Raw genomic sequence first — 13,831 nt, forward strand, 5'->3', positions numbered from 1 at the left:
GACAGAAATCACAAGGAGGCAGAGAGGCAGGCAGAGAGAGAGGAGGAAGCAGGCTCCCCGCGGAGCAGAGAGCCGGATGTGGGGCTCGATCCCAGGACCCTGGGATCATGACCTGAGCCGAAGGCAGAGGCTTTAATCCACTGAGCCACCCAGGCACCCTAGAACCGGGGTTTTAAACATGAACTTTGTGTGGCTGGGGATGTTCTAACAGGGATCAGGTTTCTTTCTTCTCGAATCCAGCCACTCACAGCATGCAGAGTTATGGAAGTTTAAACCACAAAACCTTTCTCTTGCAGTGTGATGACCACCTCTCTGACCTCTTGCTAATTAGAATGTGACATATGTAGCACTTGCTGTTGGAAAAAGAAACACGCCCACATCAGCTTCGTGGATCAACAACCGTTTATAGAATGAATGGACAGGTGTAGTGGCAACGCCCTCACAGGTACGGCCCCACCTATCTTCCAGAGTGAATACCTCCTCTGCCAGTGTATTTCCCCAAGTTCCTACCGCTATTCCAGAGACTCTGGGGAACTGTCTTGAAACAGACACTCCTCTAAGAGACTGAAGAATTAGGCTCTGACATGTGCGAGGATCCAAACTCCACGTCCAACTGCCCCATCTCTGGAGCTGTCCTGTCCTGGAGTGTGAGGTGAAGTACTAGACACGTGCCCCTCTTTAGTGACGTTACAAACCTCCACAGACTGACACCATCGAGGACACACGAAAGTTTAACAAAACATTTCAGTCAAAAGACACCTATCTAAAATCTGGTTATGAATGCCACTCTGAGAGATTTTAAAATCCAGCACAGATCTAACACCTAGTACATTGATTCCCAAATCTGTCTGCAACGGTATTTTTACTGATCCACAAGGAGATATAAAGTTAGGAATAAAGATTTTCACAAATATTTTCAATTTTAAAAAGCATGTCTTTTTTCCTCAAGAAGACATGGACACAAGGTACACTAATTAATTACAAAGATATTTTTCTTGACTAAATAAAAAGTTGACAAATACAGATTTTTTTTTCCCCTCAAAAGGTTTCTGGAACTCCACTGGTGAGACCCCGGACTCTAGGGCCACTGGTACTGTAGAGCATTCATGGATCGTGGGAGACAGAAGCCCCAGGTTTGTGCCTGCCAGGGCTCTCCAACCTAGCACCTATGGGACCTTCCAGCAAATTACCTATTCAGAGCTGGGTCAAACATGGGTCAAACGCTAGCTAAGAGTTGCAAATAGTAAGGATAAAAGGTGACTTTATGGAAAGATACTTCATTGACCATAAAACCGCAAATGCAATATATTAAAGGAGGAATTTCAACGACTCTTGGACGAACCAACAGAAATGTTTTTCAAGTCTGCCTGTGAGAGGACCTGACAGTAAAGTGTGTACCATGACTCCAAGTGGGAATTGCCAAACCTCCCTTCCAACATCCTCTTCAAGAGCCAAGGGGGTGAACTAAGTAAGTTTTTAGGAGCTCTTCCACACCTGGCTGGGGAGGGGGACACCCCCACACTGGGCAACCCTTCCTTGTTGGATTTTTTTAAGTAGACTCTACACCCAGCGTGGAGCCCAATGCAGGACTTGAACTCATCACCCTGAGATCAAGACCTGAGCAGAGATCAAGCGTCAGATGCTTAATCACCTGAGCCACCCAGGTGCTCCAGATTTTTAACTTGGCATGCAATCTGTTCACTCCCTCCAAAGCATCCCCCCCCCAACCACTGCAAAGAAAATAAGACCATTCCTCAACGGATGTGACGTATACGTGCGAATTCACAAACACGAATTATTTTAGTGGGTGAGGGCGGCACTTTTCGGTTTTCACAAAATTTTATTTTATTTAAATTAACATATACTGTATTGCTAGTTCCAGTGATTCATCAGTTGCGCGTTAGCGCCCCGTGCTCAGTACATCATGTGCCTTCATTAATGCCCACAGCACAGTTACCCCCTCCCTCTTCCAAGGGCCACCCTCTTTTAAATAAAACTTTTTTATTTTGAAGTAACTGTAGCTTCACATGCAGATGTAAGAAATAACAGAGATCAAGTGTCCTCTGCAACCACCCCCCACCCTCGCCTCCTGCAATGGTAACATCTTGCAAACTACATAGTATAGTATAGTATCACAACCACAACAGACATGGATACAGTCAGACACAGGCCACTGCCAGCCCCACAAGGATCCCTCCTGTTGCAAGTGACTGGCCACACTCCCCTTCCACACACCCCATATGCCTAACCCTAAAAACCACTAATCCATTCACCATTCCTATAATTTTGGCACTGCAAGACTGTTATGTGTGTGGAATTGCGGAGCCTGCAACCTTTCAGCGCTGGCTTGTTTTATGCAACATAACTGCCTCAAGACTCATCCAAGTTTTGTTATCAATAGCTTGCTGCTTTTGGTTGGTGAGTAGCATTCCAGAGTATGGAGGCACCACTGTTTAACCATTTACCCACTGAAGGGCATGGGTTCCCGCTTCTGGCTATCAAGAATAAAGTTACTATGAACATTTGTGTATACATTTTTATGTGAACATAAACATTCATTTCTTTGGGATAAATGCCCAAGAGTGAACTTGCTGGGTCACGTGGTAGTTGCCTATATGGTTTTCCAAGAAACCGCCAAGTGTTTCTCCAGATCCGAGATTTTTTTTTTTTAAAGATTTATTTATTTATTTATTTGACAGAGAGATCACAAGTATGCAGAGAGGCAGGCAGAGAGAGAGGAGGAAGCAGGCTCCCTGCCGAGCAGAGAGCCCGATGCGGGGCTCGATCCCAGGACCCTGAGATCATGACCTGAGCCGAAGGCAGCGGCTTAACCCACTGAGCCACCCAGGCGCCCAGAGCCGAGATTTTAAAACGAATTCAAACTAACCTCATCAAAATCAACTCGGTTCACCTTCTCCCCACTCCTGTCAGCTCACGCATCTGCTCTGGTCACTGGTGAGCCCTCGTGGGGCAGCCTTTATTCCTTCCTGCAGACATTCTGCACAGGTCACCCACAGGACAAATGCTTATAAAGGGCTGCTGCGAGCCATGGGGCTGGGCTGGTTATTTCCACATTGTTAACATTTGGACTGCTTTTCTGAATTATGAGTACATACCAAGAATTATTAACTAGCAAAAAATCTAAATGTACCAAGAAGAAGCCAACCTAACTTGCAACATTTTATTCTTTAAACACACATAGACTTAGTCAAGTAAGAAAAGGAGTCCAAAGGAAGCAACGGAGAACCAAGTGGCCTGGATGATTATCCCAATAAGACTGAGCTTGAACCACAGTCCTAATGGAAACAGTAAGAAGGATGGCTGTTTGGGACGTTCAAGGAAAATTACAATAGATCTCAAATTGCAAACAGCATCACTCCTCACTAATCACCTAAGATTATAAAAATAATTTGGGGGGGTGCCTGGGTAGCTCAGTGGGTTAAAGCCTTTGCCTTCAGCTCAGGTCATGATCCCAGGGTCCTGGGATCGAGCCCCACATCGGGCTCTCTGCTTAGCCGGGAGCCTGCTTCTCCCTCTCTCTGCCGACTTGTGATCTCTGTCAAATAAATAAATAAAATCTTAAATAATAATAATAATAATAATTTGGGACAAATTTACATACTCTCATAAAAGGATGCATGCTCCGTTTTGTGACTAAATGATCCTCAATGATCCCATATGGCACACAAGAAAATGGCCTGTGGACAACAAACTCATTTTCTTGTTAAAACTAGCAGCTACATTTTCAATTTCTTCATTCCATGAACACTTAATAAGAAAAAAACTTAAATTTCAACTGGACATTGCTTTCTCAAGACATGTGAAAATACGTGACGTTAAAAGTCACTTCTGGGGCACCTGGGTGGCTCAGTGGGTTAAAGCCTCTGCCTTCGGCTCAGGTCATGATCTCAGGGTCCTGGGATCGAGCCCCACATCGGGTTCTCTGCTCAGTGGGGAGCCTGCTTCCTCCTCTCTCTCTGTGCCTGCCTCTCTGCTTACTTGTGATCTCTCTCTGTCAAATAAATAAATAAAATCTTAAAAAAAAAAAAAAGTCACTTCTAAATTTCCAATCACAATTTATAATGGGATCGCCTATAAAGTGCAACCTTGGGGAAATATCACAGGCATTTAATAGAGCATAAAATGGCAAGAAACAATTTTTACAAGTCGGTCTACTGAAAAGGCTCCCTAACAAACACCTGTCCACCCCGCTTTCAATATTGTTTCTGTAATGCTGCTAGCGCCACAAGAAGTCAGCACCCCCCTACCCTAAATAACAGAGCAGAGAGGGAAGCTGGTCACTTCAGATGGAACTGTCAAGTGCTGCAGCAGGAATCTGAAGGAATCTCATCCCTTCAGGGCCCCTAACCTGCTTCACTGTGTGCAGACTCCTGTCAAACCACTATCTGCCTTTAGTTTCAAACCCCTTCGCTGGAAACGGAAATCAAATTTTTTTCTCCCAGGACTTGGCTAAGATAAAAAGCACCCAATACGCATTGCCTGGAAAATCCTAACTCCCGGAGCTCCTGGGTGGCTCAGTGGGTTAGAGCCTCTGCCTTCAGCTCAGGTCATGATCCCAGGTGGGATCGAGCCCTGCTGAGCAGGGAGCCTGCTTCCCCCCACCCCCACCCCCTCCCCCGCCTGCCTCTCTGCTTACTTGTGATCTCTCTCTGTCAAATAAGTAAATAAAATCTTAAAAAAAAAAAAAAAATCCTAACTCCCATGAAGGTTCAATCAAAGCAATATTCAGATAAAATGTCATCCCTCTGGGAGACACACATGCATTTAATACCAGATAGTGACATTTACAGTTCGAAACTGCACAAGGTTCATCAACTTACTGACAAAATGTAAAAGGAGGGCAAATCCAAGGAGGTATAAACCCAAGTTCCTTGGGTAAGGGAATTATTCCTCTGAGTCATAAAAGTGAAATCAGGAGGAACTGGGGAGAAGAATGAGAGAGGTAAATAAGAGGGAGTTGATCCAGCCCAAAGAAAACTTTTTTCCTTTTTTAAAGATTTATTTATTTATTTATTTGAGAGAGAGAGAGAGAGAGAGAGAGAGAGAGACACGGAAAACACAAGCAAGAGAGCACAAGCAGGGGTAGTGGAGGAGGGAAAGGGAGAACCAGGCTCCCCACCCAGCAGAGACCCAGAATCACAACCTGAGCCGAAGGCAGACACCCAACCAAGCCCCCACAGAAAACTTATAAAGAAAGCCTTTTTCAGAAAGTCATTTCCAAGCCCCACATCGTGCTACGGACAAGCCTACTGCTTACTCAAACAGAAGAGGCTTAAAGACTTACAGAAAGCTCTTTCCTCATCACTGACTCCACCTGTTCCTACCTGGAGACCTTAAGCAGGGGAGCATGAAAATGAGCGCCAATGACATCCAAATATTAGCAGCCGCTCTTGACAATGTAGGTTTTTGACAGGAAGAATTTAAGAAAAGGAAGAACAGCCTTAGATTCCTCACTCTCTGTAATATGGACCTCAAAAAACAAAAACAGAAACAAAAAGCCTCTAAAATATACTAAAAGAAGTTAAAGAAAGTAATTTTTGCCTAAAGGCACTAGACAAGTTCAATCAGGAAAAAATAAAAAGTGCAAGCGATTAGGTACCACTCCGCTCCAGAAAGTGTGTGATTCCCAGGCTTGCCCAAGTTCTAGGAGAGTAGGGAAACTCTGATACACCCGCACTCGGTGCTGGCAAGGCCAAGCCTGGCGGTAATTGCCAGCCTCCAATCAACTCCAAACACTAGGGCCTGCAGAGATTCCATTCACAAATCCCAGGGCTCAGGATCTGCTCACATGGCCAACAGACAGCTCAGGGGGAAAGACCCCAGGACTAGAGACAGTAGCACCTGCCAGTACCCCGGGGCCTGTTTTTCTCTTTTCCAGCTGTTATTGAGTTTCTGGTTCCCACACTTCATTCACAGCCTCACTGGCTGCTGTTACCTACATCCCATAAGACCACACACAAAGCATAGTGGCAGCAATGTGAGCAATCCCCGGAGATTCCCAACCACGACTCTCCGAGAAAAAAAAAAAAAAAAAAAAAGTCTGCAGCCCTAAATTTGAGTCCCAACTCTGGGTGGCACCTTAGGTTTTCCTATGGAACCCAAATCTGCCACCAGGCCACTCACTTTAAAGAGGAGAGAATCCTAAGCAATGGGGGAAAAGATTCAGACCACTGAAACACCTAAGTCCTGAAAAGGAAGGCTTCTCAGGGAAATGGGCACTCCCTTACTCACCCTTCATGTCCCCTGAGCAGAATCCCAAGCAACGGGTCAATCAATTTTGGAAATACTGAGAAGAGATGGCTTATCTCCCCGCAAGTTCTGAACTGGGGGAGAGCATGCTGATCACTGTACATCCCAGATAACTCATCCAGGCGCAGTATTAACTGGGGCAGAACTTTAATTCAGTCCCTCAACTACGTGAGAAAATAACGTAGAAAATCGTTTTAGGCTCTCATGTTTGGGTCACAATCTTGCAAGTTTTAGCATACCCAAATATCGCACCAGATCACCATTTTGAGGGAGGATGCAAATCCTAAGCAATCTGGAGAAAATTCATCATCAGTGAAACACCTGAACTAAAGAAAGGGAAAGCTTAAACCCTCCGCCAAGAATGGGTCCTGATCTGGGGAGGCCTGGCTGACTACAGATTTGGGAACCCCATGCACCGACAACGGCCTCCTAGTCAATCAGCGTGGGAACGGGGTTTCTGGGAGGAGGTCCGCGTCTCCACGCCATGTAAGGACAAAGGCGGCGACATTTCCCGCCTCGGGAACCTGGGACTCTCCTGGAACCCGGGAAGGGACTGGGACAAAGACTAAAAAGGAACGAGGAGGGGGATCGCCCCTGCCGCGCCAGCCAGGATGCTACCGGCCAAGGGGGGTGTGTGCTCCCGGCACGTGCGCGCGTGCGCGCGGGGCGCCGCAACAGACAAAGCCGGGCCCGGGGGACTCGGCGGCGGGGGGCCCGGTGCGCGCGCACCCCCCGCGCGAGGCGCCGCCGCCGGCCGAGGGGCCGCGAGGGGGGGCGGATGCGCGCGCACCGGGCCCTCGCCGCCGCCGCCGCCATTTTGTTTCCTCGGCACAATGGGGGAGAGTAACGGCCGAGCGCGGGAGCGAGACTGGCGAGGGAGGAATGAGACAAGCGCTGGGGCGAGGGAACCGGGCGTAAGCGGGGAGCGCGGGGCGCCTGAGGCCCTGTCACCGCGACCCCTCAGCCCGGCCCGCGCTGAGTGGGAGGACTGGCGGGGGGAGGGGCAGAGGCGGGAATGGGCCCCGCCGCCGCCACATTGACGCTTACCTTGTCGGCGTTCCCTTCCCCGACCGCAACCGCCGCCACCGCCCTCCTGCCACAGCCCGCCGGGGTCTCCCCCCAAAAGCCACGCGGTGCGCACCGGGCTGCTGAGTCCAACTGCAATGGCGAGAAGAGGAGGAGGAGGAGCCGGGGCCGGGGGCGAGCGGGCGGGCGGGCGCGCGCCGGGGAGGTGCGGGCCACGTGATCGGCTGGAGCCCCGCCCCCTGCCGCCGCGTTGCCGCTCGACGCAGGCCGAGCCCGGGAGGGAGGGAGCGACGAAAAGAGATAAGGCGGGCTTCAGTCACGTGGCAGGAGCGCAGCCGTTGCGTTTTTGGTCACGTGGCATGGAAACGTCACCTCTTTTCGAGGTCTTGATCATGTGATAGTGGCTTACGCCGAGGGTTCCTTGGCCACGTGACAAGGACTTCGGCCTGTCCCTTTGCTGTATTGGTAGGTCTGAGTCATGTGATGCGGTCGCCGCTCTTTTTTTAATGGCGGTTTTAAGCGGCATTACCATGTGACGGAGGTCGAGGGGCGGAGTCTCCCCTGCTGCGAGTTAATGCGCCTGCGCGGCTGCCATCTTACGCCAGTCGCTCAGTGTACGTTGGCGGAAACTGCTCTTAGAGCCCGGCACGTGAGTATCCTCAAAGTGGCAAGATTTCGGTCGCGGAGGTTCGGCATCTATCCGAGGTTACCTGGCGCGGCTTCTTACCCTCTTCCTGCGTCTCTCGCTAGAGGCGGAGAAGACCTGAGATGCGGGTGTCAGCAACAGCCGGACAGATCTTGTTGCTGCCCCGGGACCGGCGCCGGTGAGCGCTACAGTTCCTTGGTTCTGCAAACCCCGCAGTGTAGCGTCTGGCCGCCCTGCCGGGCCCGGCGTCCAAAGGGCAGAACCGAGCTGCTAGGGATCTTCTAGTCCTTTCATAGGTAGGGAAATTGAGGCCCCGCTAGAGGATTCACATCCCGCTCGTGGGAGAACGGGGTCTGCGGTCACACGCTCGGCCAACCACAGCTCAGGGTTGTTAAGTAAAGGCACCGGGGACCGAGCGCCTTCTCTTTTCAAGCCCGTTGTTGTTGCATCCTCCCGGCGTTTCGTGAGATTCCCGATGTGCATACAATCTGCCTAAAGTCAGCCCCGCTCCCCTCCGGTGTCAGAATCAAGCTGGCGCTTGACAGGCGTCGTTACTAGGCACGTTGTCATGTTCGAGGCTGTTGTTCAGAAACTGCCGGGACTTGGAACAAGGACTTACTGAAAAGGTTTCCTTCTCGAAAGTGAGAAGCCATTCAAGAGTTATCGGCATAGTAATGGATTTTCCTAGCAAAAATGTAGGATGTAAGCGCCTTTGTTAAGGATGCAAACCCACTGTCTGCTCTGGGTTTGAGTCCCTCGGTGTCACCAAAAACAGCCCACTTCTCTTGACCCTGCGTTTCCTTATCTACAAAATGGTAACGATTTTTCTTTAAAGCACTTGGCACAATTCTGTGTGCAGAATAAATGCGTCAAAATGATAACTATTATTAAAAAGGTAAAATGTAAAGATGTTACAGAAATGGGTGCATACTGTATCTACTGCTTTGCTTTTCTATTTACATTTTATTTAGGGTTTTGAGCAGATAATCCGTTCACCTGATACAAAGTGTCAAATGTTCAAGAGTGTGAGGGGACTATATCTGCCTCGACTTCTTAGCAGCCAGTGTTAAGCTTTGCGTATATCTCTACAGCTGTGTTCTATTCACGGAGAGGCTTAGATACTTATTTTTGATGTTTTTCACACAAGTGGTAGACATTTTGCATCTTGCTTTTTCCCCCCGGTATTTGGAGATCTTTCCTAAATAGAGCTTGAGCCTGAAGAAAGTTCTGGTAAGATTAAGGGGCAATGCATTCAGGTAGAATTAGTTAAAGTAAATTCAGATTGTTTACGGCCCTCATGATGAGCAAGGTGTTAACTGGCTTTAACCTGTTAAGAGACCAGCCATTCCCCATACTTCAAGGCACGGCTGGGCTGGGTGTAACTTGACTAAGCTAACAGCGCTACCAAGTGGCAGAACAAGGAAGGTTTTCTAGTTTTCTGACTTCCCAAGTCCATAGATGGTTCTTGGGAGGGGCCAGAGATTAGATTTCTCAAGAACTTGCTTTTGAGGCTCTCAAGGCAGGCCCTGTCAGGACAGCCCCAAACTCAGAAAGGGGTAGATAGGATCATGGTTATAACCAAAGGCTTTAGATCAACCTGCAGTCTTCACAGAGGGCCGAGGACAGCTTTGAAGAATTTTTCAGTCTTAAGGCTTTGTTTGCTAAGGATGCACGAAATGAGTGCCGGGGAAGCTGGTGTGGTTCTCATTGTTAACCTGTAGGACTGGTGGCTTGTCCAACCTCGATTTTGTAGTAAGAGCTGCTGGACAGCAGTTGAAGTGTCAAGGAAACCAGACTCCGTTAGATAGTGCGTTCTGCGGGCACCTGGGTGGTGCCATCGGGTTTCTGACTCTTGGTTTCCACTCAGGCCATGACCTCATGGATTTTGAGATCAGGCCTGGAGTCAGGCTCCACACTTCATGGGGAGTCTGCTTGAAAATTCCCTCCCTCTGTGCCTCTCCCAACTCTCACATGCATGTGCGTGCTCGTGCTCGCTCGCTCGCCTGCTTTCTCTCTCAAATAAGTAAAGTTAAAAAAAAAAAAAAAAAAGTATGTTCTGCTGGAGCCACCCCAACCCCATCCACCAGGAGTGGCAGGATAAGTTTTCAGCCCCATCTTCTGACAAGCCACATCCATCGTGCTCCTTGTCTGTATTCTCTCCTTGGTCGCCATGCAAGATTGAAGTCCCAAGGTGCCACCTGTCCCCTCTTGTTCCTTCATCTCCATCCTGACCCAGTCTTCCACTACTGACTGCCCTTGAGCCTTTTTACCACTACATATTAACAACCCCTGTATGCACAACCATTCTCTGACTTCCCTGCCATGCCCTGTCATCTAGCTGTGTACCCCCTGTCCCTGCTACAGCCTCTCCATCAACAGCTGGAGAGTAAGGTCTGTCCCCTCCTCTTGCAGTCCCTCTGCCTAGCCAGGTTCTGTCTTTATCAGGGACTTTTGTTCTCGTGAACAAGCTGCCCATTGCTTGCCTTCCTCCTCTTTCTTGCATTTCAGTACCCCCACTCCCAGTCACACTGAGGAACTTTTCTCTCTGAATCCTTTTTGACCCATGCCTGTTGCCTTCTTCCCCTTTCAGTGAAGTGGACATGGATGGATCACAGGGCTTTGGGGATCTTCCCTTCTTCCTTGCTCAATCTGGAGTTCAATTGATGAGTCCCTGATATCATACTCTGAAACTAGGCCCATGGCTTGGCCACAGTGATTGGCTTAGGGGTGAGGGACCCAAATCAGTCAGAGCCACTGAGCCCTGGGCAAGGAACTCGGGCAAGAGAAGCTCTTGTTGTAATCTTTTTTTTTTTTTTAAAGATTTTATTTGTTTATTTGACAGAGAGAGATCACAAGTAGACAGAGAGGCAGGCAGAGAGAGAGAGAGAGGGAAGCAGGCTCCCTGCTGAGCAGAGAGCCCGATGTGGGACTTGATCCCAGGACCCTGAGATCATGACCTGAGCTGAAGGCAGCGGCTTAACCCACTGAGCCACCCAGGCGCCCCTCTTGTTCTAATCTTGAAGCCAGGGAAATACCAGGGGAGGGAAAGGGAGGGGAGGCAGGGAGTAGACCTTGATGAAAGAACTTGACAGAATGAAACCAACCAGGAAGAAGGCTCAGCTAAAGGTTGGAGCAAGAAGACAACTTGGCGGGGCACCTGGGTGGCTGGCTCAGCGGGTTAAGCCTCTGCCTTCAGCTCAGGTCATGATCTTGGTCCTGGGATTGAGCCCGGCATCGGGCTCTCTGCTCGGCGGGGAGCCTGCTTCCCCTCTCTGTCTGCCTACTTGTGATATCTCTCTCTCTCTCTCTCTGTCAAATAAATAAATAAAATCTTAAAAAAAAAAAAAAAAAAACCAAAGGGGCGTCTGGGTGGCTCAGTGGGTTAAAGCCCCTGCCTTTGGCTCAGGTCGTGATCCCAGGGTCCTGGGATCGAGCCCCGCATGGGGCTCTCTGCTCATCCGGAGGCCCGCTTCCCTTCCTCCCTCTCTGCCTACTTGTGATCTGTGTCTGTCAAATAAATAAATAAATATTTTAAAAAGAAAAGCAACATGGTGTTTTCTCCCAAAATTAAACAACATATCCAGCAATTCCACTTCTGAGACTATGCCCACCAGAAATGAAAGCAGGGACTCGCGATGCTTACATACCCCTGCTCATAGCAGCATGACTCACAGTAACCAAAAGGTGGAAACAGAACCCAAGCATCTGTCAATGGAGGAACACACAAACAAGTTGCGATGTATGCAGACCATGGGATGTTAAATATTCAGCCCTAAAAGAGAAGGAAATTCTGACATATGCTATGATGCGGATGAACCTAGAGGATGTCACGTTAAATGAAATTAGCCAGACACAAAAGGCTCAATACCGTATGATTCCACTCCCGCAAGGTCTCTTGAAGAATTAGAGTCACAGAGGCAGGAAGTAGAAGGGGGGTGCTTGTGGGTAGGGGAGTTTGTGGTTAATGGGAACGGTTTTCGTTTGGGAAGAAGAAAATTCCTGGATGTGGAGGGTGGTGATGCTTGTACAAGGGTGAAGGTAAATGTCACTGAGCTGCACACTTAACAATGGTTGGGGTGGTAATTTTTATGTGTATTTTACAGCAGTATATATATTTTTAAAATATTTTAGGGGCGCCTGCGTGGCTCAGTGGGTTAAGCCGCTGCCTTCGGCTCAGGTCGTGGTCTCAGGGTCCTGGGATCGAGCCCAGCATTGGGCTCTCTGCTCAGCAGGGAGCCTGCTTCCTCCTCTCTCTCTGCCTGCCTCTCTGCCTGCTTGTGATCTCTCTCTGTCAAATAAATAAAATCTTTAAAAAAATAAAAAATAAAATATTTTATTTGTGGGGCGCCAGGGTGGCTCAGTCAGATAAGTGTTTGCCTTCAGCTCAGGTCTTGATCTCAGGGTCCTGGGATTCCCTGCTTAGCAGGGCGTCTGCTTCTCTCCCTTTTCCTCTGCACCCCCTCCCTGTTCATGCTAGCATGCTCATTCACTCTCTCTGTTTCTGTCAAATATTTGACACAGAGAGATCACAAGTATGCAGAGAGACAGGGAGAGAGAGGAGGAAGCAGGCCCCTGATGAGCAGAGCGCCTGATGCGGGGCTTGATCCCAGGACCCTGAGATCATGACCCGAGCCGAAGGCAGAGGCTTTAATCCACTGAGCCACCCAGGCACCCCAAAATAAATATAATTTTATAAGTAAATGTATTGGGGCGCCTGAGTGGCTCAGTCGTTAAATGTCTGCCTTCACCTTAGGTCATAATCCCAAGTCCTAGGATCAAGCCCCACATTGGGCTCCCTGCTCAGCAGGAAGCCTGCTTCTCCCTCTCCCACTCCCTCTGTTTGTGTTGTGTCTCTCTCTGTCAAATAAATAAAATCTTTTTTTAAAAAAAGTAGATATTTATTTTGAGAAAGCGCACATGCTTGTGCACTTGTGAGCAGGGGGACGGGCAGAGGGAGAGGGAAAGCAAATCCCAAGCAGACTTCTTGCAAAGCGCAGAGCCCAATGCAGGGCTTGATCTCATGACTCTGAGATCATGATCTGAGCCAAAACGCAAGAGTCCGGGGCGCCTGGGTGGCTCAATGGGTTAAGCCTTTGCCTTCCGTTCAGGTCATGATCTCAGGGCCCTGGGCTAGGGCCTGCATCGGACTCTCTACTTCCCCCTCTCTCTCTGCTTGCTGCTCTGCCTACTTGTGATCTCTCTCTCTGTCAAATAAATAAAATCTTTAACAAACAAAACCGGAGAGTCCAACACCACCAACTGAGCCACCCAGGCACCCCAGCAATATTTTACATTAAAAGAAGTAGGTGGAGTGAACGTGGAGCCATATCATGGCCACATTAATTTGAGTCCCAGGACATTAAGACTTGGGAAGAAAAATTGGTATGGCCGCATGGCAATGCTGTCATATGGACCAAGTGTATGTAGGAGCCCAGCCACCTAGAGTTCATCATCTTCACCTGCCGGGGCCCTCTTGGCCGTCCTCAGGTCCCTGCTGTTCTAGTTCTTGCTCCTGCTCTCATCCCACAGAGCCGCTGGCTACCTGTGGCTTTGGCCTGCTGGGTACCCATTCCCCCTTTGTTCTGAGAACCAAGGTTTTCCCTTGGGGAACCACCTCTCACCCACTGTGTTCCCACCACCCAGCCTCTGCCTTGGATCTGGCTCATCAAAACCCCACTTCTTTCCTGGTCCCACGATTGGTGGAGAGATGGTGTTTCCCCCAAACTAGCCAAAAACTAGGCTGCTTTGGGACTTGCCTCCAGTCATCAGAGAAAGAGAAGATCTTTCTGCTCTGGCAGCTGGACCGGGAGGATGCGAGCCTGGGATCTACAGTTTGACTTGTCCTTTCACAACTTCCTCCATTCTTTTAAGCATCCTGTCACCTCAGGG

At 49.1% G+C, this 13,831-nt stretch overlaps 1 protein-coding gene across 4 annotated transcripts in view; it reads right to left on the reverse strand.

The window, feature by feature from the left end:
- The window catches only part of ILF3 (interleukin enhancer binding factor 3), a 28,086-nt gene extending 20,617 nt beyond the window's left edge, over positions 1-7,469 (reverse strand). For 3 of the 4 annotated variants that reach the window (XM_047702543.1, XM_047702534.1, XM_047702550.1), the window contains exon 1: positions 7,318-7,469. The gene's annotated coding sequence lies outside the window, so the exon portion shown is untranslated. The remainder of the gene's footprint in view (positions 1-7,317) is intronic. The other variant, XM_047702561.1, reaches the window with a different exon arrangement.
- Between the last annotated feature and the right edge of the window lie 6,362 nt (positions 7,470-13,831).

Source organism: Lutra lutra, chromosome 1, assembly GCF_902655055.1.
Source record: "Lutra lutra chromosome 1, mLutLut1.2, whole genome shotgun sequence".
Taxonomy (NCBI): Eukaryota; Metazoa; Chordata; class Mammalia; order Carnivora; family Mustelidae; genus Lutra; species Lutra lutra.